The sequence below is a fragment of the Canis aureus genome, chromosome 29 (genome assembly GCF_053574225.1).
Source record: "Canis aureus isolate CA01 chromosome 29, VMU_Caureus_v.1.0, whole genome shotgun sequence".
NCBI lineage: Eukaryota > Metazoa > Chordata > Mammalia > Carnivora > Canidae > Canis > Canis aureus.
In genome coordinates, this window is record NC_135639.1 from 38,688,903 (window position 1) to 38,713,462 (window position 24,560).

Consider the following 24,560-nt stretch of genomic DNA (forward strand, 5'->3'; position numbering starts at 1 on the left):
AATGTAAACTCCATGGAGCTTTATCACATCCCTGGAGACTCTGCCCACATCATCATTCTGGGGAAAGAGACTGCCCATACAACGGGAATAGGAATAGCTTTTTTGGAGATTTGGAAGGCGTTACCAAGCTTACACTGCTTCTGTTCTCCTCTACAACTAAAATATCAGAAGGAAAATGATACAGGAAGACCTCTGGAAGTATTCTCTGTGGAGCTTAAGATCTAGCTGGGTTTCTAGGGTGGGACTTGAATAATTGCACCCAACTCTAGGATGAGGCAGCCCCGAACGTAACTGGGAACTCAAACTATGTGGGATGAGGGGCAGTTGAGCACCATAAAATATTTCCAATCCTAGGATTCCAGAGAAAATAAACCATTTTCTTTAAATTAGTGTGGCATATTTGGTTGTTGCAATTTCTGGGGTCCAGGCTGTACCATTTGTGCTATTTGGCCTGGAAACAGAGACCCCCACACTTCTAGGGTCAGCTGCGTGTGAGTGCCGTTCTGCATACCTCATTTCTTAACTGGTCTTCATAAATTCCACTGCTGTCAGCTCAGGTTTTATTTGTGGGAGCTAACATAGGAAGTGGCCAGGAAGGAGCAGAGTGAGCCAAATTGTCCATCCTAATCTATTTAGCATCTAATACTGGGAGGTAAAGAAACTGAGAGAGGAGAAAGGCAGATGAGATGCTCCGGTGGAAACCTGTTAAACATTGAGACCACTTGGCAGGAGAACCTTAAATAAATCACCAGTGGTCTGCACCTCACAAGTAGACGCTTTGGTCCCTGGAAATCTTGGTGGGGGGTAAGATACAGGGTAGAGAAGCCAGCCATTTCTGAGAGAATATTGTGAAAGAGCAGGCAATCCCAGCATTTTCACACAAACCTCCAGTCTGCACCACTCAAATCAGCAATCCACAAATCTCTCACCTATCAACTTGCCCCCACACTACAATTATGGGGTTGGGGGGTTTGTTACACAGGGTGGCCTCACTGGGTTCCATGAACTCAGGCAGATGCCTCATGACCCTGTGGCTAGCCACGCTGTCTCCAGGATCAACCAGTTCAATAATCATTCTCCTGGAGTGCAGCATTATACTATGGCATCCAGAAACATGTCAACTGTATGGTAGGTTAGATGACTCCCACTTTTGAAGCACAGGGTATTTATAGCCTTGCACTTAGAGAAGGTAATAGTAACAGTATTAGCTAATATTTATGAGAAGGTAATGGTAATAGTATTAGCTAATATTTATTGAATTCTATATGCTTCTCTCTGTGTCACTAAATTTAAATTGCTTCATTAAATATTTATAAAAAGTGCAATTTTCGAGATCCCTGGGTGGCGCAGCGGTTTGGCGCCTGCCTTTGGCCCAGGGCGCGATCCTGGAGACCTGGGATCGAATCCCACGTCGGGCTCCTGGTGCATGGAGCCTGCTTCTCCCTCTGCCTGTGTCTCTGCCTCTCTCTCTCTCTCTCTCCCTGTGTGACTATCATAAATAAATAAAAAATTTTTAAAAAGTGTGATTTTCTAGAACCTCCCCTTGAGTTCTAAACAGATTGGGAGGTCATTTCTCCAGTGAGTAGCACAACTTATTTGAATTATTTGATAAGAAAGTGAGGGGCAGCCTGGGTGACTCAGTGGTTTAGCACCGCCTTCAACCCAGGATGTGATCCTGGAGACCTGGGATTGAGTCCCATGTCGGCTGCCTGCATGGAGCCTGCTTCTCCCTCTGCCTGTGTCTCTGCCTCTGTGTGTGTGTGTGTGTGTGTGTGTGTCTCGTGAATAATAAATAAAATCTTAAAAAAAAAAAAAAAGAAAGTGAACACTAGGCTGGTGCTAGTGAAAAAGAGTAGGGGTGGAGGCGCATATGGAATTCTAGATTTACTAGTCACCACATTAAAAAAAGAAAAATATGCAAATTAAATTAATCTTAAGAATAGGTTGATACCTAAAAGATTATCATTTAAATATGTAATTAATATAGAATTATCAACAGATATTTAACATTCATTTTCTGTACTGTTTTTTACACTTACACTCATCTCAATTTAAACTAGTCGCATTTCAAGAGCTGGGTAGCCACCTTTGGCTGCTGGCTACCATATGCCCCAGGTTGGGCCTCTCTGAGCTCTATACTCACAACAAATCCCTAGCTCTCTAGACTTCACTGGCACCAGGATGAAAATCTGAAAGAACTCATATGAAAAGTTTTCATTCCATTAATGACAGCAACAGTGAAAAAACACAACAGCAATTTTTAGAATATATATTATTGTAGATACTCTACTAAGAGCTTTATATGTCAGATTGCAATGCTTCTCCACTAAATCTTGGGAGACATCTGCTGTTATTATATCCTTTAGAATTGAGCAAGTTCAGGGTTAGATCTATGGTTAGTTCCATAGATCACTCAAGGCTAGTTAGCACATGGCAAGGCCAGCTCTGAGTCTAGGTAGGCCATCTGGTTCCAAACCTCTACAAAAAAAGACAAAAGAAGGTAGGCTTGGGTTATTCCTCACGTCTTCATGGTTTTATGTTGGATTTAGGGAAACAGAATATGCCAGGTAGAAAAGAAATGCATGAACTAAAGAGATGAGGAAAGATCCCAATGATTAGATGAGGCCAAGAGATATAATTGAGATTATGCAATCACCTGTCCCTCCTCATTGGAGACATTCATTGTCTAGCAAGCTTCAAAGTTCTGACTTAAATGATTAAGAAAAGATCTCCTGTTGTTGACAGTGAATTTGTGTTCTTACAGGTAACTTGAGAATCTTGACAAATCAGATATAAGAGTTTGTAAGGACAGCATCAGCTTGTAGGGATGGAGTGAGAGAAAGTTAGCTTTGGGCATTGGGGTAAAATGAAACAAAATATAAATATTTTTACAATGGCAAATTCTCTGTGGAAAGGCAAGGGGAAAAAACCCCTATCATCTTAATTTTAAAAGGTCTCAGAGCTAGAATAAATATGTGAGTTCAACTCCTCACTTATTGCTTTAATCTCCACAACTAAATACCCCCCTGAATACATCAAGCATAGAGAAGGAAGAGTGATATACTATCACAACATGAAGTTTGAAGTCAGAAAGACTACGATCTAGTGTTGTATAATTTACTAATTTTCATCTGCAAACCTCCAAATTTTACTCAGTCATAAAATGTGAACAGTGAATAGTTTACTAAGATATTTTGAGTTTTTAAAAAAGATTTTATTTATTTATTTATTTATTTATTTATTTATTTATTTATTTATTTATTCATGAGACACAGAGAGAGGGAGAGACATAGGCAGGGAGAGAAGTAGGCTCCATACAGGGAGCGGGATGTGGGACTCCATCTCAGGACTCCAGGATCATTCCCTGGGCTGAAAGCAGGTGCTCAAATGCTGAGCTACCCAGGCTTCCTGATATTTTGAGTTTTAAAGAAGAAACTAAAATAGTGTATGGATTGGGGTGCTGGGGTGGTACAGTTGATTAAGTATCTACTCTTGATCTCCACTCAGGTCATGATCTGAGGGTCATGAGTTCAAGCCCTGAGTCTGGCTCCATGTGCTCAGCAAGGGGTCTGCCTGGGATTCTCTCTCTCTCCGTCTGCCTCTGCCCCTCTCCCCCTCCACCCTCTGCTCTCTTTGTATCTCTTTCCCTCAAATTAAAAAAACAGTGTATGGATCATAGGTGATGTCCAAAATGTCCAGTGACAGAGAACTCTCTGCCGTCTAAGAGAACATCTTTTATTTTTGGATATAGTATTAGTCTCCAGATGATGCCTATAGATTACCATAAGTTTAATGACTTAGATGATATAAATTTATTATTTTACAGTTCTGTGGATCAGAATTCTGTATAGTCTCACCAAACTGAAATCAAGGTGTTGGCAGGCTGCATTCTTTTCTGGAGGGAGAATCCCTTTCCTGCTTAATCAGATCGTTGGAAGAGTTCTGTTTCTTGGAGTTACAGGACTGGGGTCTCTAATTTCTTGCTGATCTTAAGCTAAGGGCCATCTCTAACTTCTCTAAGTTGCTGCAATTCTTGGCTTGTGGCCTTTTTCTTCCATCTTCAAAGCCAACAATGCTGGTGGGTGAATCCTTCCCATGTTCTCTCTGACCCACTCTTCTACTTCTCTCTTCCACTTTTAAGGATTCATCTAATTAGATTGGGCTCAATCAGATAATGCAGAGTAATCTTCCCATCTCATGGTCCATAATCTTAATCACATATTCAAAGTCCCTTTTGCTATGTAAGGTAACATACCTGGTTTCCAGAGGTTAGGTGTGGACATCCTTGGGAGGGACAATACTCTGCTTACTACACATTAACCTCTTGGAGAGTTTCATCTACTGATATTACTTGGATTCTTTGTCGTTGCTTTTATTGCAAGGTAATGTTTGACTTTTTTAAAGATTTTATTTAAATCCCAGTTAGTTAATATACAGTGTAATATTAGTTTCAGGTGTACAATATAATGCTTCAACACTTCCACAACACTCGGTGCCCATCACAAGTACTCTTCTTAATCCCCATCATCTCTTTCACCCGCCCCCTAGCCCACCTCTCCTCTGATATCCATCAGTTTGCTCTCAATAGTTAGGAGTCTGTTTCTTTGTTTGCCTCTCTCTCTTTCTTTTTTCCCTGCTCATTTGTTTTGTTTCTTAAATTCCACATATGAAGGAAATCATATGGTATTTGTCTTTCTCTGACTGACTGACTTATTTCACTTAGTATAATGCTCTCTACCCCCATACATGTCATTGCAAATGGCAAGATTTCATTCTTTTTGATGGCTGAGTGATATTCTATTGTACATGTAGACCACATCTTCTTTATCCATTCATCAGTCAAGGGACTGACTTTATCCATTCATTAGCTCAAGGGACATGGGCTAAATGAAAAGCTTCTGCATAGCAAAGGAAACAATCAACAAAACTAAAGCAGCCTACTGAATGGGAGAAAATATTTGCAAATGATGTATCTGATAAAGGGCTAGTATCCAAAATGTACAAAGAACTTATGAAACTCAACACTCCAAAAATGAATAATCCAATTAAAAATTGAGCAGAAGATGTGAATAGACATTTGTTCAAAGAAGACATCCAGATGGCCAACAGATATATGAAAAGATGCTCAACATCACTCACCATCAGGGAAATACAGATCAAAACTACAATGAAATTCACCTCACACCGGTCAGAATGGCTAAAATCAACAACACAGGAAACAACAGGTGTTGGCAAGGATGTGGAGAAAGGGGAACCCTCTTGTACCGCTGGTGGGAATGCAAACTGGTGCAGCCACTCTAGGAAACAGTATGGAAGTTCCTTAAGAAGTTAAAAATAAAACTACCATAGATCCATGATTGTACTACTAGTTATTTACCCAAAGGACACAAAATACTAATTAAAAAGGTTACGTGAACCCCTGATGTTTACAGAAGCATTATCAATAATAGTGAAACTATGCAAGGTAATGTTTTAAAAGCAAAGATGTGTCCAACACAATCTGTTTTACATCCTGTTGGTTCTTCTCTACATTTTCAATGTTATTCTTGAAGTAATACATTTTACTTTCAGAAACAGGCTATGTAATGGTGATGTAATGCTGATAACTACTGTTTATAGTAATATTTATTATGTGTCAAGCATGATGCCAAGCATCATGTATGTTTTATATGTATATACATAATCTAATTCAATCCTCATGACATCCTCATGAGATAAGGTCAAATTGTCATTTAACAGATGAGAGAACATCTTAAATATTAAATGGTAGAGATTATAAATATATCAGATGAAACCTTAGAATATAAGCTATTTTTAATAATAGTAAATTTTAAACAGCACTATCAATTCACAGTTCTGTCTTCCTTTTTTTTTTTTTTTTAATGATAGTCACAGAGAGAGAGAGAGAGGCAGAGACATAGGCAGAGGGAGAAGCAGGCTCCATGCACCGGAAGCCCGATGTGGGATTCGATTCCTGGTCTCCAGGATCGCGCCCTGGGCCAAAGGCAGGCACTAAACCACTGCGCCACCCAGGGATCCCCACAGTTCTGTCTTCCTAACTGTGTAAAACAATAATATTCACATAAAGCCTTCAAATCTTCTAATAAGTAGGTAAATTTCTCAAGGTTATACCAGCCTGCACTCTTATCTGAAAAATGTCTGAGATTTTAGTCTCTTTCTTGGTCAAGGTTCTAAGTCATGCTGTTGGAATCTCTTCTTGGGCCTTCCTCTTACTTTGAGATCTCCTATTTGGCTTCCTCTCTCAGCTGCCTCCTGCTGCAGTCACCTGAGCCCCAAGCACTCATGCACTGCACTGGCCTCTCTTCTCCTATAACAGGTAATAATCATTAGCTTTGTGTTACTTGAAAATCACTTGAACCCTCTGCTTAAATGATGTTGATCTTTCCTTCAAACATCATACAATAACACATCCCAGGTCTGCCTGCCATTTCATTTTACATGGGAATTACATTTTTCATCAAAAGTGAGAGCTTTTTTTGGCTTGTGAAGACCTTGGCTTGCAGCTTAAGGACTGAAATTTTTTTTAGTTTAATTTAAATAATGTTTCCCCACCACTTGGGACAGCATAATTCAAAGGAGAGATGTGCTGAAGAAATGAATTTTGGTATTGCAATATGAAAGTAGCTGACATATATCAAAAAATGTTCCAAATCCATGGACAATTGGAAAATGCTAAAGCCATTGGAGCAAAAACCTCCATGTCTTCCACAGGCCCCATAGGTCAAGTGAAGGGTGTCTGGAGGTTCAGTCCAGAGCCTGTTTACTCATTTCTCTTTTCCCTGAGGCTTTCCCCAGACACCTCATCTATTACAGACTGAACTCTTCAGGCCAGAAATCACAGTCCCGTGTCCTCCTTAACAAAGGGTTGAGTCAATAGCTGCCAGACTCAGTTCTTGGGCTGGAAGTGTTCTCATGTGAAAGCCTTGGGTAGCGGATGGGATGGGAAAGGACATGGAGGTGGTTTGATCAGACTTTTCTGAGCTATTTGTGTGGTGGCTAAGATACTACAACTGTAGAAGAACAGTTCAGCTTTAACTTTTATAATAATTTAAAAAAAAGAACATAAAAGTTTTGGTTTAAACTAACCCATGTATGGCCACATAGATCCACCAAATTGGGGGGTCAAATAATTACTGTGCATGTGGATCTGACCTCTTGCCCTGGACATCTGAGGACCTCACATTGCATTGGGAAGAGAGAATCATTTTCATCTAATTATTTTTTTAGTTACACCTCCAGATGGCTTCAACTGTGATAACTTTGGGACAATAATAATGTTAAAGGTCTGAGGAGAGATGCTGTGTTACATACAAGATGGAAGATTAGCTCTTTCTCACTTTTCCAACACCGTAAGTGAGGAACTGAAGTCATCTCCCTCAAGAAGACATCTGCTCCAGTAAACAACTCACAGGAAGTCCACTGGTGTTGGAGGAAGGATCTACAGAAGCAGAGTGGATGAGACTCTGTTGGCCACCTCATCAGGGCCAAAGAGGGGTCCTGGCCATCAGGAAAGAGTCTGGACCCAAGGAAGCCACAGTCACATTTGCAGCTGCCTGGAGAAAAGCCTGAGAACAGAAAGTCCTGAAGTACCAGGCTGATGAAAGCCAGGATCTTATTACCCTAGAGAGAAATGTTGTCTGACCCACCCCAGGCTATGTTGGTCAGTTTGCTGTTGAATTTATCTGCCCAGATCTCTTTGACTTTTTCTTCTAACAGCCAAATGTAAAAATTTACTCCTAATTTTTATATGGAAAATCAAATGAGGAGAGGCTAAAGAATGCAGAGTGAGTGTCAAATCCTGCCTGTCTCCTCTTCCACCATGACTACCCTTGGGACCTCAGTGACTCTCAGTGAACTATTTCCCATCATTAGTTGTAACCTGTCTGATTTTGTCCACTGGTGTACTTCCAACTTGAAACATAGTGCCTGACACATGGTGTGTTCTTAGTAAACATTTATTAGAAGATTTAAGGGCTTTGTGTGAATATCATTGTTTGATATAGTAAGGAGGACAGAACTTTGAATTGATGGTGCTTTTTAGAATTTTCTCTTATTAAAAATAACTTTCATTCTAAGGTTTCATTGGCATTTAATAATAACTACCATTTAGTAAAAATGTAAGGTGAGCTGTAAATTTATACCTATATCTCCAAATTCCCCATGATTCAGCAAGATATGCTTTATTATTTCTATTTTACAAATGAAGAACTAGTTGCTTAGGCAATTAAGAGGAATTACCCAGGGCCATACAAAAGTGAAGTTGGAACTAGAAACCTGGTCTGTCTGACTGTAAATATGGTCACTCCTCCATTATACAGATGCAATACTACCATATGTGTGGGGACTTTTAGTCAAGTCCTGAGCATGAGTTGGTAAATTAGAAATATTTTCTAGGGCACTCTGGCTTCTGATTCAGAAACTAATTCACTGTAGCCAAGCTCAGATGAGATTGACTTCTCAAGATAATAGTTTACGAATTTGCAGAGGTGAATATTAATAATATAATAGATTAATTAATCTGAAGTGCAAATATAAATATGAAAGACTTTTGAGTAATATTCCACAAAAGTCTTCGTAAGGTCCAATCATTTCCTTCCCAAATGAGGAGCTATCTGACTAGTGGCTGAATCTTTTTATTGAGTGGCTATTTCCCTTGACAATTGCAGAAATTTTAAAACATGGCTGCGAATTATTTAAAAATTGCCCCCATCAAGAGGTTATGGCCTGTATCTTTTAATTTGCTTGAGCTTCTGACTGCTTCAGGGAACAGAAATTAGAAGAACTGCACTAAGTAACCTTCTGTGACTAGGGCATTACTGGACCATTTGGTCTTTGTAGCCCTAAACTGACCTATAAGAAGGGTGACTACCCTGAGACTCCATGCTGGGAGGGAACCCATGTCACATGGAAAGGCCACCTGAGGCACTCCAATTAATAATAACAGCGTAGTCCAGCTTTCAACTCATCCTAGCCCAGGAAACAGACTTGTCAGTGAAGAAGCTTCTAGATGATTACAGGGTTTAACTATTAAAGTCATTTCTAGCTCTTTTTTAAAAGATTTATTCATTTATTTATTTATTTGAGAGAGAGAGTGAAGGGAAAGGTATAGGGGGAGGCAGAGGGACAAGCAGACTCCACACAGAACCGACTTGGGGTTCAGTCTCACGACCCTGAGATCATAACTTGAGCTGAAACTGAGAGTTCAGATGCTTAACTGACGAGCCACCCAAGCCCCGCAGTCACCTCTAGCTTTTTGAATGTACTCATTTGAAGTTCTAGGTACTGTTGTGCAGAGAGACAAGCCATTTCCATTGTGCCCTGCCTGAATCTCTCACTCACAGAAGCTGTGAGCCTAATTAGTTCATCACTATTTATGCCTCTAAGTTTGAAGTAGGTTTCCTTTCACATGATCATTAAAACAATGAACAAAATGTTTCATGTTAATGAACAGAAGTCTTCAGTTTCGATGAAGTCCAATTTGTCTGTTATTTTCTTTTTCTCTCATGGATTTTTTTTAAGATTTTATTTATGTATTCATGAGAGACAGAGAGAGAGAGAGAGGCAAAGACATAGGCAGAGGGAGAAGCAGGCTGCCCGCAGGAAGCCCAATGTGGGACTCAATCCCAAACCAGGAGCACGCCCTGAGGCGAAGGCAAATGTTCAACCACTAAGCCACCCAGGCATCCCTTTCTCATGGACTTTAGATATGAGAAGCTGTTATTTAACCCAAGGTTACAAAGATGTACTCCTGTGTTTTCTCCTAGGAGTTTTATAGTTTTAGTTCAAACATGTAGTTCTGTGATCTTCTTTGAGTTAATTTTAGTGTATTTTTTTAAAGATTTTATTTATTTATTTGAGAGAGATAAAGCATGAACAGAGGGAGGAGGAGAGAGAGAGAAAGAGAGAGAAGCAGACTCCCTGTTGAGCAAGGAACCTGATGAAGGGCTTGATCCCAGGACCCCGAGATCATGACCTGAGCCGAAGGCAGACGCTTAACAGACAGAGCCACCCAGGTGCCCCTGAATGTACTTTTTAAAAAAGAGACATATTGGCCCATAATAGGATTCTTTTTAAAAATTAACGAATTAATTAACAGCTATAATAAAAATTTAATTATTAAATAAAAACTTTAGGAAGTGAAATTCATTCCATAACAAAGGTGAGGAACATATCCTATCAACAAACTTACATTAAAGAAAGGAGATAGAGTTTACCAAAATAATATTTTCAACTTCAGAATAATTTGCCTTTTGATTAGTCACTAAATGTCATCAATATTTGAAAGGATATTTAGTTGGGTAGAGTGAAATATTTTGGAGAACAGATTTGGAGGATGACAAAAATGACAAAGACTCTCTTCCAGTAAACTTGAAGGAGGTTCCTGTGAGTTCTCCTGAGTAGGCCTTGACCTTGGGCTAAGCCCTTAATCAAGAGCCCTACCTATCCTTGATCTATTCATTCCATTTTTAGAAAGAATTCTGCTGAATCAGCTTAGCAGAAATTCCCTACCCTTGATATTCTATCACCTTAGCCTGTCTAAAATCCAAGTAGGTCAGTTTAGTAAAGAATACACTACATTTTAGCAATTTTCCATTCACCAACCAACCTCCTACCCCTGCTCCTTAACTATAAATTCCCACTTTTTCTTATTGTGTTCAGAGTTGAGCCCAATCTCTTTCCCCTACTACAAAGCCCCCTTGTAGACTTAAACAAAGTCTTCCTTGCCATCTTTAACAAGTGTCATGAATAATTTTTTCTTTAACAAGAATAGTCTAAAAAATTCTATACATTAAGTGATAGCTGTACATGACTGCTTTATAGCAGTCTCTGAAAGAAAAATTTGTTCTTTCTCCTGGTTACTTCTTATTCTTCCAATGCCTCATAAAATGTGGACGTGAAACATAAATATTCCCACCACTATATGGTGATTCAGTGGAAAATGGAATATAGTTAAACTGCACTTTGCATCTGTGCCTTGACTCCAACAATGGTTCACACTTTAGGGCATCACAAGCCATTTGCCCCTCCTAAATCCCAAATAGACAACTAGTGGCAAGGAAGATGGAAAGTGCAAAAGGCATTTTTCAAAATGAATTGACTTCAACTTAGGCATTGATGGCTGTACGTGGTACAAAAATGAAATTACCTAGAAAGCAATTTATATCTTTAGTGAACTCCAAAATGTTCTGTGCATTGGCAAACTTTAATATGAGGGTTTTGGAACGAGGATATTCAGAAACACCAAAACTAGTGGGCAACTGGCTTAGAGTTCCTGAGCACTGCTTTAGAATGACACTAGCACACTCTATTCCAACTCAGGCAGTTTGACATACAACTTCAACCCCATGCCTGAAAATTCTTCCCTCTCCTCCTCCAGCCAAACTCACTTGAAGAAATATGGAAATAGACCAGAATATCTCCTCAGGAGCAAAAGGAAAGCATTTATAAATATTTTCCATCACCCAAGTCATCTGAGATTCCCACTGAGGCTTCTTGTAGGGAGAAAGAGAACAATTATTCTCTCCATGGAGAAAAGGAGCTCGTCTATGTGGGTGCCTTCTCTCCAGTTCACTCTTGAAAAAGATGAACTTTATGAACATTGATGCCAGACTTCTATTTTGTTAAGAATATCTATATCAGGCTTTGTGGCTATTAATTACCCATCAACCTTCTTCCTTAGTACACATATCCACACATGCGTGATGCATGCATGCACTCACATACACACACACACACACACACACACACACACACAAATTAAACATGACAAGCCAAGTGGTTAGTTTTCCCCCCAAAAAATGTGATGTGATATGGGGATTGGGAAACTGGGTGAGTAATTCTTATTAAATATTAAAATATAAAAGAGATGTTGTGGCATGTCCTTGGACAAGAAAATAAAGGATCTTTCTTTATTTGTTAAACATTTATTGAGGTTCCACTATGTTTCCGGTAAACTGAAATTACAAAGGTGCAGCATCCACTCCCTCAGGAGCTTGTTATTTTGGTAAGGATAGAAGGGTAGGGAAGGTAGGTCTGTTAAACGCCCAATTAGTTGTAACACGAAGGCCAACAATCTCAGGGCCATAAGAAAAGTACATGGAATGTAACATGACGAGGTTTATTATATTCTCTGTTCTTCCCCTTGCCATGATTCATTTTGAGTCTAGCACCTAGTAGCTTCATGCTGACCACCTTCCCTGACCACAAGGCAGGCTCTACACCTTCCCAAGTGTGGCTCTTCCAGTAGAGTGAGCCTCCTCAGCCCTCTGCTTCATTTCTGAGTGAATGGAAACCCAGTATTTTGAGTGGTCTCTTTGTACTTAGATGAGGCTCTGTATATAGCCAGAGAAGCAAGAATTTTCTATTTATAAATCTCATTGCAAGAGGATCAGTCAGACAATTTAGTGAGCATTGCTCAAGACAGTAAGACCCAACTTGGCAGTTCTAAAACAGTGATAAGGAGCTGGGTTCAAGGACAGGAATAAGAATTGCTCTGAGACTTTATTTCTAGCTAAGACACTGCATAAGACATTCCTCTGCGGGAATGCCTGGGTGGCTCAGTGGTTGAGCATCTGCCTTAGGCTCAGGGCGAGATCTCAGATTTCCAGGATCAAGTCCCACATCGGGTTCCCTGCATGGAAGCTGCTTCTTCCTCTGCCTGTGTCTCTACCTTTCTCTCTCTCTCTCTCTCTCTCTCTCTCCATCTCTCATAAATAAATAAATAAATAAATAAATAAATAAATAAATAAATAAATAAATAAATAAATAGAATCTTAAAAAAGAAAAGAAATTCGTCTGCCTACTTTGGATAAAGTCAACTAAAGGAAGGTCCATGTACTTCAGAGCTGCTGCTTACACTCATGAGAGAATTAATAGTCACTTCCTCTGAGACTCCATTATAACCATTATGGGACTTTCTCATAACATTCTATTACATGCATTGACTTCCATAATTTTTGTCTACTAAATTATAAGTTCCTCAGGAGTAGAAATGTGTTTTTTGTAAAGATCGGCATGATAATAAAAACAATAATAAAAACTTATTCTTAATTGAGTTCTTACTATGTACCTACAATGTGTGAAGTGAATTTTATGCACTTTCTGTGTAATATGTTCTTTCCAAACATGGTTGCAATACTGTCACCCATCCTATATGCACTTTTGTCCTGTGTTGTTTCCCTATCCCATCAAGAAATATGAACTAATTAATCTCCATCTTCAGTATGAACTGGTTTTAGTGACTTAATTATAACCAATTGACTATGGCAGAGTGCATGTCTTCTGAGGCTGGCTCTGAAGACTTACAACTTCTGTCTTGCTCTCTTTGTATACTTCCTATTGGGTCACCCCTTCTTAAAATCCAGCTCCTGTTTAGTGGTAAGCCCAAGCTACGTAGAGGTGCCACACAGGCACTTCAGTAGATAGTTGCATCTGAGCCCACCCTCTGAGTGATCCAAGTGTCAGTGCCATTGCCATAAACAAAAAGACACCTTCTGACTTGTCCAGTCCCTGCCATTTGAGTCTCCCTAGCTGAGACCTTGCCTACTGTGTTATCTGAATTCCTGAGCTACATGTCCTGACAGTATAGTAAGTAGTATTCATGTTATGTTACTAAATTTACAGCTGATTTATTACACAGCAGTAGATGACCTAAATCCCTCAGAGTGCTATGATACAGGTACTATTACTCTCCCTAACTGAGAGGCAAGTACATTGGGGCTTTCACGGTTGATGAAAATAGTAATGACCAGAAACATTTGTTGAGCTCCTCTACATGTCAGGAACTTCGGGTAGATCATCTCATTTAATGCACAAAACAGCTGAAGTAGGTTATTTTTAGGAACCATGTTTTAAATATGAGGATACTGATGCTGCAAGAGATTAAGTAACTGGCCCTAAGATACATGGTGAGTCATGAGAAGATCATGCTTTGAACCCAAGGAGTCCTTTCTAGAAAGGTAATCTGTATACTGCAAATCCAGGCTGCAATGAATTAGACCAATAAAATAGTGAATGAGCATTAGTGCTTGGGCAGCCACTAACGTCTATCTGACTCTATTAGCCATATGTGGCATGATAATTAAAGCTTAAGAAAAAGGCATTAATAAATCTGGGCCTAGGCATTGCAAGAAGACAGAGAAATGGGTATTTTGGGCTTTGTTTGTTTTCTTTTTCCAGTTCTATCAGGTTTGGCCTCATAGATTTTGATATTGTGTTGATAGATGCATACACAGTAAGGATTGTTAGATCCTTGTTGGCTCCTGTTATTATGTAACACCTCTCTTTATTTTTTACCATTTGCCTTATTCTGAAGTCTGCTTTATCAGAAATTAATATAGATATTCCGTATTCCCTTGGCTTAGTGTTACCGTGGTATGTTTTTCTCCGTTCCTTTGTTCTTAACCTGTCTTTTCGTATTTATTTATTTCATTTTTTTGCATACTTCTTATTGGAGTTCGATTTGCCAACATATAGTATAACACCCAGTGCTCATCCCGTAATGTCTTTGCATATTTAAAGTGGGTTTCTTGCAGGCAATATATATCTGGGTCTTGCTTTTCTTCTTTTTTTTTTTTTTTTTGGTGGTGGTGGGGGGGGGTCTTGCTTTTCATCCATTCTGACAATGTTTGTTTGTTTGTTTGTTTGTTTGTTTGTTTGTTTTTTAATTTGTGCATTTGGGCCATATACATAGTTAAAAAGAAAACCATAGTCCCAAAATGGTGTCACTCAGGCTGAGTTCCCAAACCAGGACTTAAAACCTAGTCTAACTGCAGTTTCAACCTCTCCTAGAAATGTAGTCTTAACCAGGAGGATCTGAATTCTCTGACCTCAATGAAGTAATCTGCCACCCTGGCCTTCCCCACTCCCCAAAGAAATATGAGGTAATCTGCATGATAAACCCACTTGCTCTTCCTCTAAGGGAAAGACCTTGCCTGGAACAATCTTTTTCTTTTACTAATAATTTTCTTACCCCACCCTCTCTCTTATAAATTCCTTCCATTTATACAACTCCTCAGAGCTCCCCTCTACTTGCTAGAGGAGATGTTTGTGGGACTCATGAATCATTTAATAAAGCCAATTAGATCTTCAAGGTTAATCAGCTGAATTTTGTTTTTTGACATTTAATGTAATATTAAAATATTTTGACTAAGATCAGTAAATTGTGTAATTGTTTTCTACTCATTGTATTTGTTTTTGGTTCTCTCCATTTATCCTACCTTCTCTGGTTTTAATTGAGCATTTTAAGATTCCATTTCATCTTTGCTCTTAATGCATAAATTATACATCTGTTCTTTACTTTCATAACTGTTATAGAGTTTCTAATATTCATCTAACTAATTTAAATTTACCTTCAAATCACAGTATTCTGCCTAATGTATAGTGTAGTTAACTTAGAATATTACTAATCTCTCTCTCTCACCTTATGACATTGCTACCATTCATTAGTCATTGGGCTAGGGAAAGTGGAAATGACACATGACTGCTAATGGGTATGGGGTATTTAACTACTTGTACTTAGTGATGATGGTTGCACAATCTGGAAAATATACAAAAAAAAAAAAAAACCTCGGGACTGTATACATTTTAGAAGGTTAGAGTTTGTGTTTTGTAAATTTAATTTCAGTAAAGCTGTTGTTAAAAATCTTACATACTGTATGATTCCATTTATTAATATTCTGAAATGAAGAACAAGTTAGTGGTTGCAAGGTGTGGTGGGTGGGGGGAGAATGAAGGAAGAGTCACGTGGGTGTGGATATAAAAGGTCAAAGGGGTACTTTGTGATGACGGAACTGTTCAGGGTCAGGACTGTGATACACAAAATTACACCTGTGTTAAAATCGTATACCTAAACACACAAATGAGTGCAAGTAAAGCTAAAGAAGATTGAGTAAGTTCAGTGCATCATATCATTGTCAATAACCTGGTTGTTGTCTTGTACTATTATTTTGCAAGTGGTTGTCATGGGAGGAAACTACTTAAAAGGTACATGAGATCTCCCTCTTATATTATTTCTAACAACTGAATGCAAATCTATCATATCAAAATAAAGCAGCAATGGCCATGATAGCCAAACTGTGGAAGGAGCCTCGGTGTCCATCGAAAGATGAATGGATAAAGAAGATGTGGTTTATGTATACAATGGAATATTACTCAGCTATTAGAAATGACAAATACCCACCATTTGCTTCAACGTGGATGGAACTGGAGGGTATTATGCTGAGTGAAGTAAGTCAGTCGGAGAAGGACAAACATTATATGTTCTCATTCATTTGGGGAATATAAATAATAGTGAAAGGGAATATAAGGGAAGGGAGAAGAAATGTGTGGGAAATATCAGAAAGGGAGACAGAACGTAAAGACTGCTAACTCTGGGAAACGAACTAGGGGTGGTAGAAGGGGAGGAGGGTGGGGGGTGGGAGTGAATGGGTGACGGGCACTGGGGGTTATTCTGTATGTTAGTAAATTGAACACCAATAAAAAATAAATTAAAAAAAATAAATAAATAAGAAGAGGTGTAAAGCAGGGTGACTGAGTGGCTCAGTTGGTTAAGCAGTGGGCTCTTGCTTTGGCTCTGGTCATGATCTCAGGGTTGTGATCATGATCAACTCTTGCCTGCCTCTCTCTCTTTCTCTCCCTCTCTCTTTACACCTCCCTCCCCCATCTGCTTTCTCTCTCTCTCTCTCAAAACTAAATAAAACAAAGCAAAAAAGTCTAAAGCAACCAACATCTCCTTCTAGGTGACTAGACAAACTGCAGTACACTCAGAATATGGAATATAACTCAGCACTAAAAAGAATGGAGCTATGAAACCGCAGAAACAGAGAGGAAACTTAAAGGCACATTCCTAAGTGAAAGAAGCCAGTCTATCTGAAAAGGCTACGTAGTGTCTGATCTCAGCTATGCACATCTGGAAAAGCTAAAACCATGAAGGTAGAGAAAAGATCCCTGGTTGCCAGGGGTTTGGTGGGGAGACAGAGGTGAACATGTAGAGCACAGAGGATTTTTTGGGTAGTGTGACTATTCTGTATATTATAAGGGTGAAAACTTGTCTTTCTACATTTGTCAAAATCCCCACAACAGCAGGATGTGTTTTTAATGAGTTGATAGAAGACATCACATAGAATATATAACACCAAGAGTAAACCCCAATTTAAGCTATGGACTTTGGTTGATAATGATGTGTCAATGCTGGTTCATTGATTATAATAAATATATCACCCTGTGGTGCTGGGAGGCTGACAGAGAGGGAGGCTCTGTGTGTGCATGTGTGCGTACACGTATATGGGGATCTGTGGGAGAACTCTCTGTGCTTTCTTGTTCGATTTTGCTGTGAGCCTAAAACTGTTCTAAAAAAATAGTATATTAATTTTTTAATGTGTATAGAGGAAGAGCAGCCCATCCATCATCCTTTATTTAATAATAAATAAAGAAGCTACCTTATTCACCCTTCACTTGCTGAATTAACCAATACTGAATTAACCAGTTCAGCACAGTGACTGATATTCATGGCAGTACAGAAAGCTTGAGAATAGCAAACTGCTCTTTAGCCTAAGCACAAATTTCTGCACTTTCTAAAACTGTTTATATCATTTATATCTATTACTCTATAATCAAGTATTATGAAACTAATGTATCAATATGAAGAGACAGCTGCTGAGTATAATAAAATTAAGCTGGATATTTTGGAAGCACCCCGTAAGACATTAAAATGCTGTTCTCAAATTGGGAATGGAAGAAACAATTATAAAGTATTGGCACTTTTTCATTTTAAAAAGTCTAGCAGGGGATCCCTGGGTGGCTCAGCGGTTTGGCGCCTGCCTTTGGCCCAGGGCGCAATCCTGGAGTCCCAGGATCTAATCCTCAATAATAAATAAATAAAATCTTAAAAGTCTAGCAAAATTCTGTGCTCACATTGCTTTGCAAAAGTTCTACTTTAAATAATTAACTGCAAATAACTATACATGGTTTTTTTAAATTTTTATTTATTTATGATAGTCGGGGGGGGGGGGGCAGAGACACAGGCAGAGGGAGAAGCAGGCTCCATGCACCGGGAGCCCGACGTGGGATTCGATCCTGGGTCTCCAGGATCGCGCCTGGGCCAAAAGCAGGCGCCAAACCGCTGTGCCACCCAGGGATCCCAACTATACATGGTTTATGTAAGAAAGGTGATAAGGCACAACTTGGCCCCATTCATGTTTTTGAAATGGAAATAAAATAGTTACGGTTCATGTCTGGAATCTTTATAATTCCTCCTTTACCAGGGTGTTCTAACTACTCCTAGCCATGCTAAGTATGAGAGTTTATACTCTGCACAGAAGTATAAACACAGAAAGTATTTACACAGATACACAGAAACACAGAAAGTATTACTGTGCTGAAATGTGGATGTACCACATCCACAGAGGATGGATGTAGAAACCGGTCAAACTTGTACAGAGCTATTGCTGAGAGAATCTGGAAAATGTCATGTGAACTTTGGGTAACTTGCAGTCTATAAATTACGGACCACGTTTAGTGTAGAGGCCCCAAGAGGAAAGGGGGCATCAGGCAGGCCTCAAAATCATCTGTGGGACAGATCCTGTGGGATTTAACCCCATATCCAGCACATAACTTGTAATGGAGATGGCATGTGTTCGTGTGTGCACATATATGGAAGGGGCAGTCATGGGGGAAGAAAGGTTTATTTCATGACTTTATAACACCATTTAAGTCTTTTTAACAAGATCCATCCACAGGTTTCAGAACCGTGGAAAAATGATCCATTGTTCTTTTCACTGTGTTTACCAAAACTATTGGCACTTCATCCATAACAGCAGGGTATGTTTTTAATGGGCTGATAGAAAACATCACTCATATCCAAAGATAGGACTGGTGGTATATTTGTCACGCAGCTTGGCTTTGCAGTTAGAGTTGAAAGCTGCTGCTGTCAAAGGAAATGTTTAGATGACTCAGCCAAGGAGGTGGTTTATTGGTTTTGGCAGCAGACAACAGGTGAATATTTCATGGAGGAGAGAAGTTTTAGTAGTTGTTTATACAATCTGCCCAGCCATAGCCACAGTTATTTAGATTGGTGAACTGGACAATATTTCATTTCTCACAAGCCTGATGACTTCTGTTGATGGGTTGATGTTGTCACTATTTGCTTAACATGATTGGAGTAAAGTTCTCACTTGGCCAATATACTCTCCAGCTACCCTGAATAGCGACATCTAAGATTTGGGGCAATTATTAGACAATTGTCCAATTTGGCAGGATCCTGCAGGAAATTCCTGCTGTACCTTTTTAATGAGCTTGGACTTCTAAATGGTTGTAGCAGCTCTGGCTACAGAGTGCATTTTATCACAAGAGCTTGCCTGTGTTTGTGACAATATCGTAGTACGGCAAATACCCGCTCTCTCAGGAATGCTGGCTATACTACATTTGCACAGAAAGGAGGCCCTTGTCCACTCTGAAGTAACAGACAGGTGGAGACACAAACAAATGACATATTTACACTTACAGTATGCACAACACACCCTCACACACACACACACACACACACGCAGAGAAACAAATCAGTGGATCTGTCTGAGAAGCTACATGACACATTAAAAAACATTTCCATAAGACATGGACCATCTGGATTCGGCTATCAATATTTACTAGCTTTGGACTTTGAGTGTCTCCCCTTTTTGAGAAAACTGGTTTCCAGCCTGACCTGTTTGGGGGTGTGAAGGGTTGGTCTCTACATTATTACCCATATTGCCTGATGTTCTGTGATATATTTTTTTAAATTTGAAGCAAATTTCTTTCATCATAGAACCAAGAAAATGAGATGCCTGGGTGACTCAGCAGTTGAGCATCTGTCTTTGGCTCAGGACGTGATCCCAGAGTTTTGGGATTGAGCCTCACATCGGGCTCCCTGCAGAGAGCCTGCTTCTGCCTCTGTGTCTCTTTCTCTTGGTCTCTCATCAATAAATAAATAAAATATTAAAAAAAAAAAAACTAAGGAAAGCAAGGTTTTAGGGAGGGAATTCAGTGAAATATCAGAAGACAGTAGGTATTTGAATGCAGCATAATGGACATAAAACCGAGACACAGAATTTCCCATTTCTTTACTGGCCACAAGCCAAGGGCATATCATGGAAACCCTCTGCGGCTGTTTGCATCAGAGAACTTGGAGCTGTAACACCTGCCTCACACTGACCTGAGGGACTACCAGAGATCATGGGTGAGGACACCATCTAGTGAAGAGAAAATACTGCACATATATTATTGGTAGCATCAGAAAGTTTGTTGCATTCAACCCAGGCAGATGCCACTCCCCAGTTGCCATCCTTTCTGGGGCCATCCTATATAAAAATAGCAATTCTAACAATAATAGTACTTGTAAGAATTCCTTTTATGGTCTGCCAAGGGCTAAGCACCTTGCCAAGCATTTAAAAACATTATCTCATTTAATTCTCACAACTCGGCGAAAACTGTCATCAACCACATTTCACATCTGAGGAAATTAAGATGTAAGGAGGTAAAACAACATGTGTATAGTCCCCAGCTGACGAGGGTCAGAGCCTTGCTCCGTTCGAGCACAGCTCTTTATGAAGTGATAACACTGACCATAATCTGTGTACTGAAAAGAATTACCCAAGGGTAAGAAGAGCTTCCAAACTCTGGAGTCGGGCTCTTTTTGATGGCTTTCACTATCATTGGAAGAGTACATCCTATTTTCTCAGTACTCTATAATTCATCGAGCGTTCTTACAAGGCCTGTCTGATAATCTGGGCCCTCAACTCTCCTTTCCTTCTGACAGGGAGGGGGTTGGTGTGTGACTTGTGTCCCGGACGGGGCAGGTGCTCAGGGCAAGGCAGCATTGAACCCGCTCACTTGCTCATTTGTTCTCCACAATCACCTGTGACATAAGCAGGATACACATTTTAATCCTAGTTCTAGAGATGGGAAAACTCTCAGACTCATCCTATTTTTGTAAAACTCTTTCTTTAATATACCTTCACCCCCTCCTCCAAAACAGAGGCAACTGCCAATTTCTGTTCTACATGAAGTGGTTTTATCCTAATGGTTTGAAATAATACTAAGTCATCTAATGGCCCCCTGCTGATCTTGCCTCACCTATCTTGCTGTTACATTTTTCAATGACCCTTTTGAATGAGAAAGTGAAGTTTTTAAATGAACCACATTAGCTCACTCATTTCCATTATTCATTTTCAGATTAGTTTAGGCATTTCCATTATTCATTTTCAAACCGTCCTAGTTCCTATACTTTTTCTGAACTTTGGTTGTAAGTTTCAGCTTTGAGGACAGTTGTCTAGCTGGTCAAGATGTGAAGGTGGAACTACTCCACCTTCTCAAATCCTGGTCAACCTCGGTCCCTCTTCCTGCCTGTGGAGGGTCATCTGGCCCTGCTTCTGTGTGCCCAGGGGGCTTAGCCTAGATGCGAATGCCTCTATTGCTGCATTCTCTGAACTATGATGCCATATGCTATGTTCTATATACGAAACCACTATGTACCGTACATATACACGTTTACACGTGGGATAACACTGTACTACGAACATGAATTGAACACCATGTATATACATGTATGCAGGCATGGCATCATGACTGTGGCAATCTTGTGTGTATTCACATAGGCCACACACACAGATAAGGCTCAAACCACTGATCTAAGTCTTGGCTGGATGCCTATGACTATCCCAGAGCACAAGAGCAAAGGAGGCCTCTGAAGAGCTGCAGTAAAGCCATTCCCTCTAGCCTCTCTACCTCCCCAGGGAGGCTGTCAGAAGGCTTTCTTGTCTTTTCCCAGGTTCTAATGAAGCAGGGAGCCTTCAGTGTCCCCACCGGGGCTAGAGCTGCAGACTGCATAACCTCTTAGCTGCGGGCTGGTACTGGCTCCTTTGGCAGAAGGGGTCTCGTCACTCAGACTGCAGTCATCCAGCTACTTTTGTTTGATATCACCCTGGGTAAGAGCTACAGGGAACTGGCACCTTTGGCTACTTTTCCATAAGCAATAAACTATCTTTACCTAAAAAAGGATTCATTGCTCCTTTACCAGTTCAATCTGTTAGGACTTAGCCCTCACTTTTGCCTTATGTTTGACCTTGTGTGTGTGTGTGTATTTTTCAGTAAAAAAGAGACAGCATCACACCTCACCCCTCTCCAGACCTACTCCTTGTTCCTAAAGCTATTCTCTTTCAGCTTTTCTGGCTTTCATTCATCTCTTCATAGACTTAAAAACACTAAAATATTTCCATTCCTTATTTTCAATGCTATGCTAGTGTTCACAATGAATGTGATGACTTCATACACCATTCTTAACCTCTACTCCCTTGAGTCTTTCCCAAGATGTCATGGTTTATTTATCAAATACTTATGCAGTACCTGCTATTCCCAGGCACTCAATACTTTACAAATGTTAACTCATCCTATTTTTGTAATGATCTGGAGGCAGACCTTATTGCCAATTATATTTTACAAATGAGGGGGAAAAAGGTACAGGGGCTTAACTAGCTTGCTCAAGGTAATGGAACACCTCGTGTCAGAGCTGGGATTGGAACCCAGGCTGGCTGGCACCAGAATATGGCTTAAAACCACTCAGCCATATGGTCTCTTTTCATTGGTCTTTCATTGGTTTGTTAATTTAAGTGATATATGTGTATTTCTATTACTTTTTCTGTGTTTTCCTAATAAAAGATGAAAGTATTAGTCTCCTCTCTCTTAATCTCTCTCTGTCACATTTCACCTCCAAACCCCTCATTGTCTCATGCCTACTTTCTACCTTCTGCCAGTTTTATTTTCGTATTGTCAAAGTTTTAACAGTCTCAGTGTTTGCACCCAAAATTATATCTTCCATATTTTGTCTCTGGTTGAATTTAAAAGTTTAAAAGTTAAATAACGATTTAAAATTGTTATTACTAAAAATATTGCCCATTTCATAGTAAAGTGGTCTGCAAGAATTATATCTCTGTGTGATCTCATGGTATGATCCCAGGCTGCAAATTTTCATAGCAGTGAGATAAAATATTTTTGATTTCCTTATTCTGCATCAGTTGCTTAAAATACGGCACATTTGACTTGTTTCACATTTGGGCCCCAGTTTTCAGAGTTTTCTGTTTTCCTTGGAGTTTCTCATTTCTTTCCTGTTTCTTGTGTAAGAATAATGATGTGTCTTCTACGTGTCTTCAAGTTCATCCAAATCTGCAATTATAATGTCTAGAGCATGAAACACTTTGTTTTCTTCCCAGAGCGATCCTTTCCTGGAGTTTTCTGGTTTGCGGCTCTAATCCCTAGGGTTGTTCACTTGGAAATCTGCAGAATCTCATCCCAAGACACTCTTTCATTTACTGCACCTCTGAGCCTCCAGCCCCTGTTTTCAAAATCCTATTTCTTTTTCCTGATTGTTTGTTTACCTAACAATTTATTTTGCTGGATTATATCCTCTGGCAACATCAGTCGCCAAGTATTTTCTTAGCTCTCCCCATATGCAACTATTGCTCAGACAGTTTCTCAGATAAGATGGATTCATCCATCTTATTCAAATTACCTTTTTGTCTCTTCTGCTGTACATCTTGGATTTTATTTATCTTCCATTTTTTTTGCACTTTAAAAAAATTTTTTTTGAGATAGTAGATTCAAATGCAATTGTAAGAAACAATACAAAGAGATTCTATGCACACTTTCCCCTGTTTCTCCCAATAGAAATTTATTGTATAGTTTATAGTACAACATCATAATCAGGAGATTAAAATTGCTAGATCTATCAAACTTATATAGATTTCATCAGTTCAGTTTGATAGGTATTCATTTGTGTGTGTGTGTGTGTGTGTATAAGTTCCATGCAATTTTACTGAGTGTGTTGATTCATGTGACCCCACCATAGTCAAGATAAAAAACAGCTCCCTCACAAAGATCCTTGGTACTTGCTATCCTTCACAGACACATACACCTTCTTCCCCCTCCCTACGCAATACCTGATACCCACTAATCTGTTCTCCATCACGATAATTTTTAATATGGCATTTCAAGAAACAATGCAGTATTTCAAAAATGCTGTATAAATAGGACCTTGTAGTAAGTAACCTATAATTGCCTTTTTTCACTTTAGGCCCATCCAGTTCATGTGTATCAATAGTTCATTCCTTTTTACTGCTTTTGATTTCATAGGATAGATGTACCACAGTTTGTTTAACTATTCATCCATTGAAGAATATTTAGATTTTTTTCCAGGTTGGGCTTTTACTGACAAAATTTCTCAGAATATTTATGGACAAGTTTTTGTAGGAGTATTTTTCCATTTCTTTGGGATACATTCCTAAAAGGAAATTGCTAGGTCATGTGGTAAGAGTATTTTTTACTTTCATTATAAACTTCCATATTCTTCTCTAGGGTGACTAGATCATTTTATATTCCCCACCACCAGCAATGTATAAGTGATCCGGTTTCTCTACATTCTTGCCAGCATTTAGCATTCTCACTTTCTATTTTAGCCATTCTGGTAGGTGTGTAGCAATATCTCATTGTGATTTCAACATACATTTCCCTAG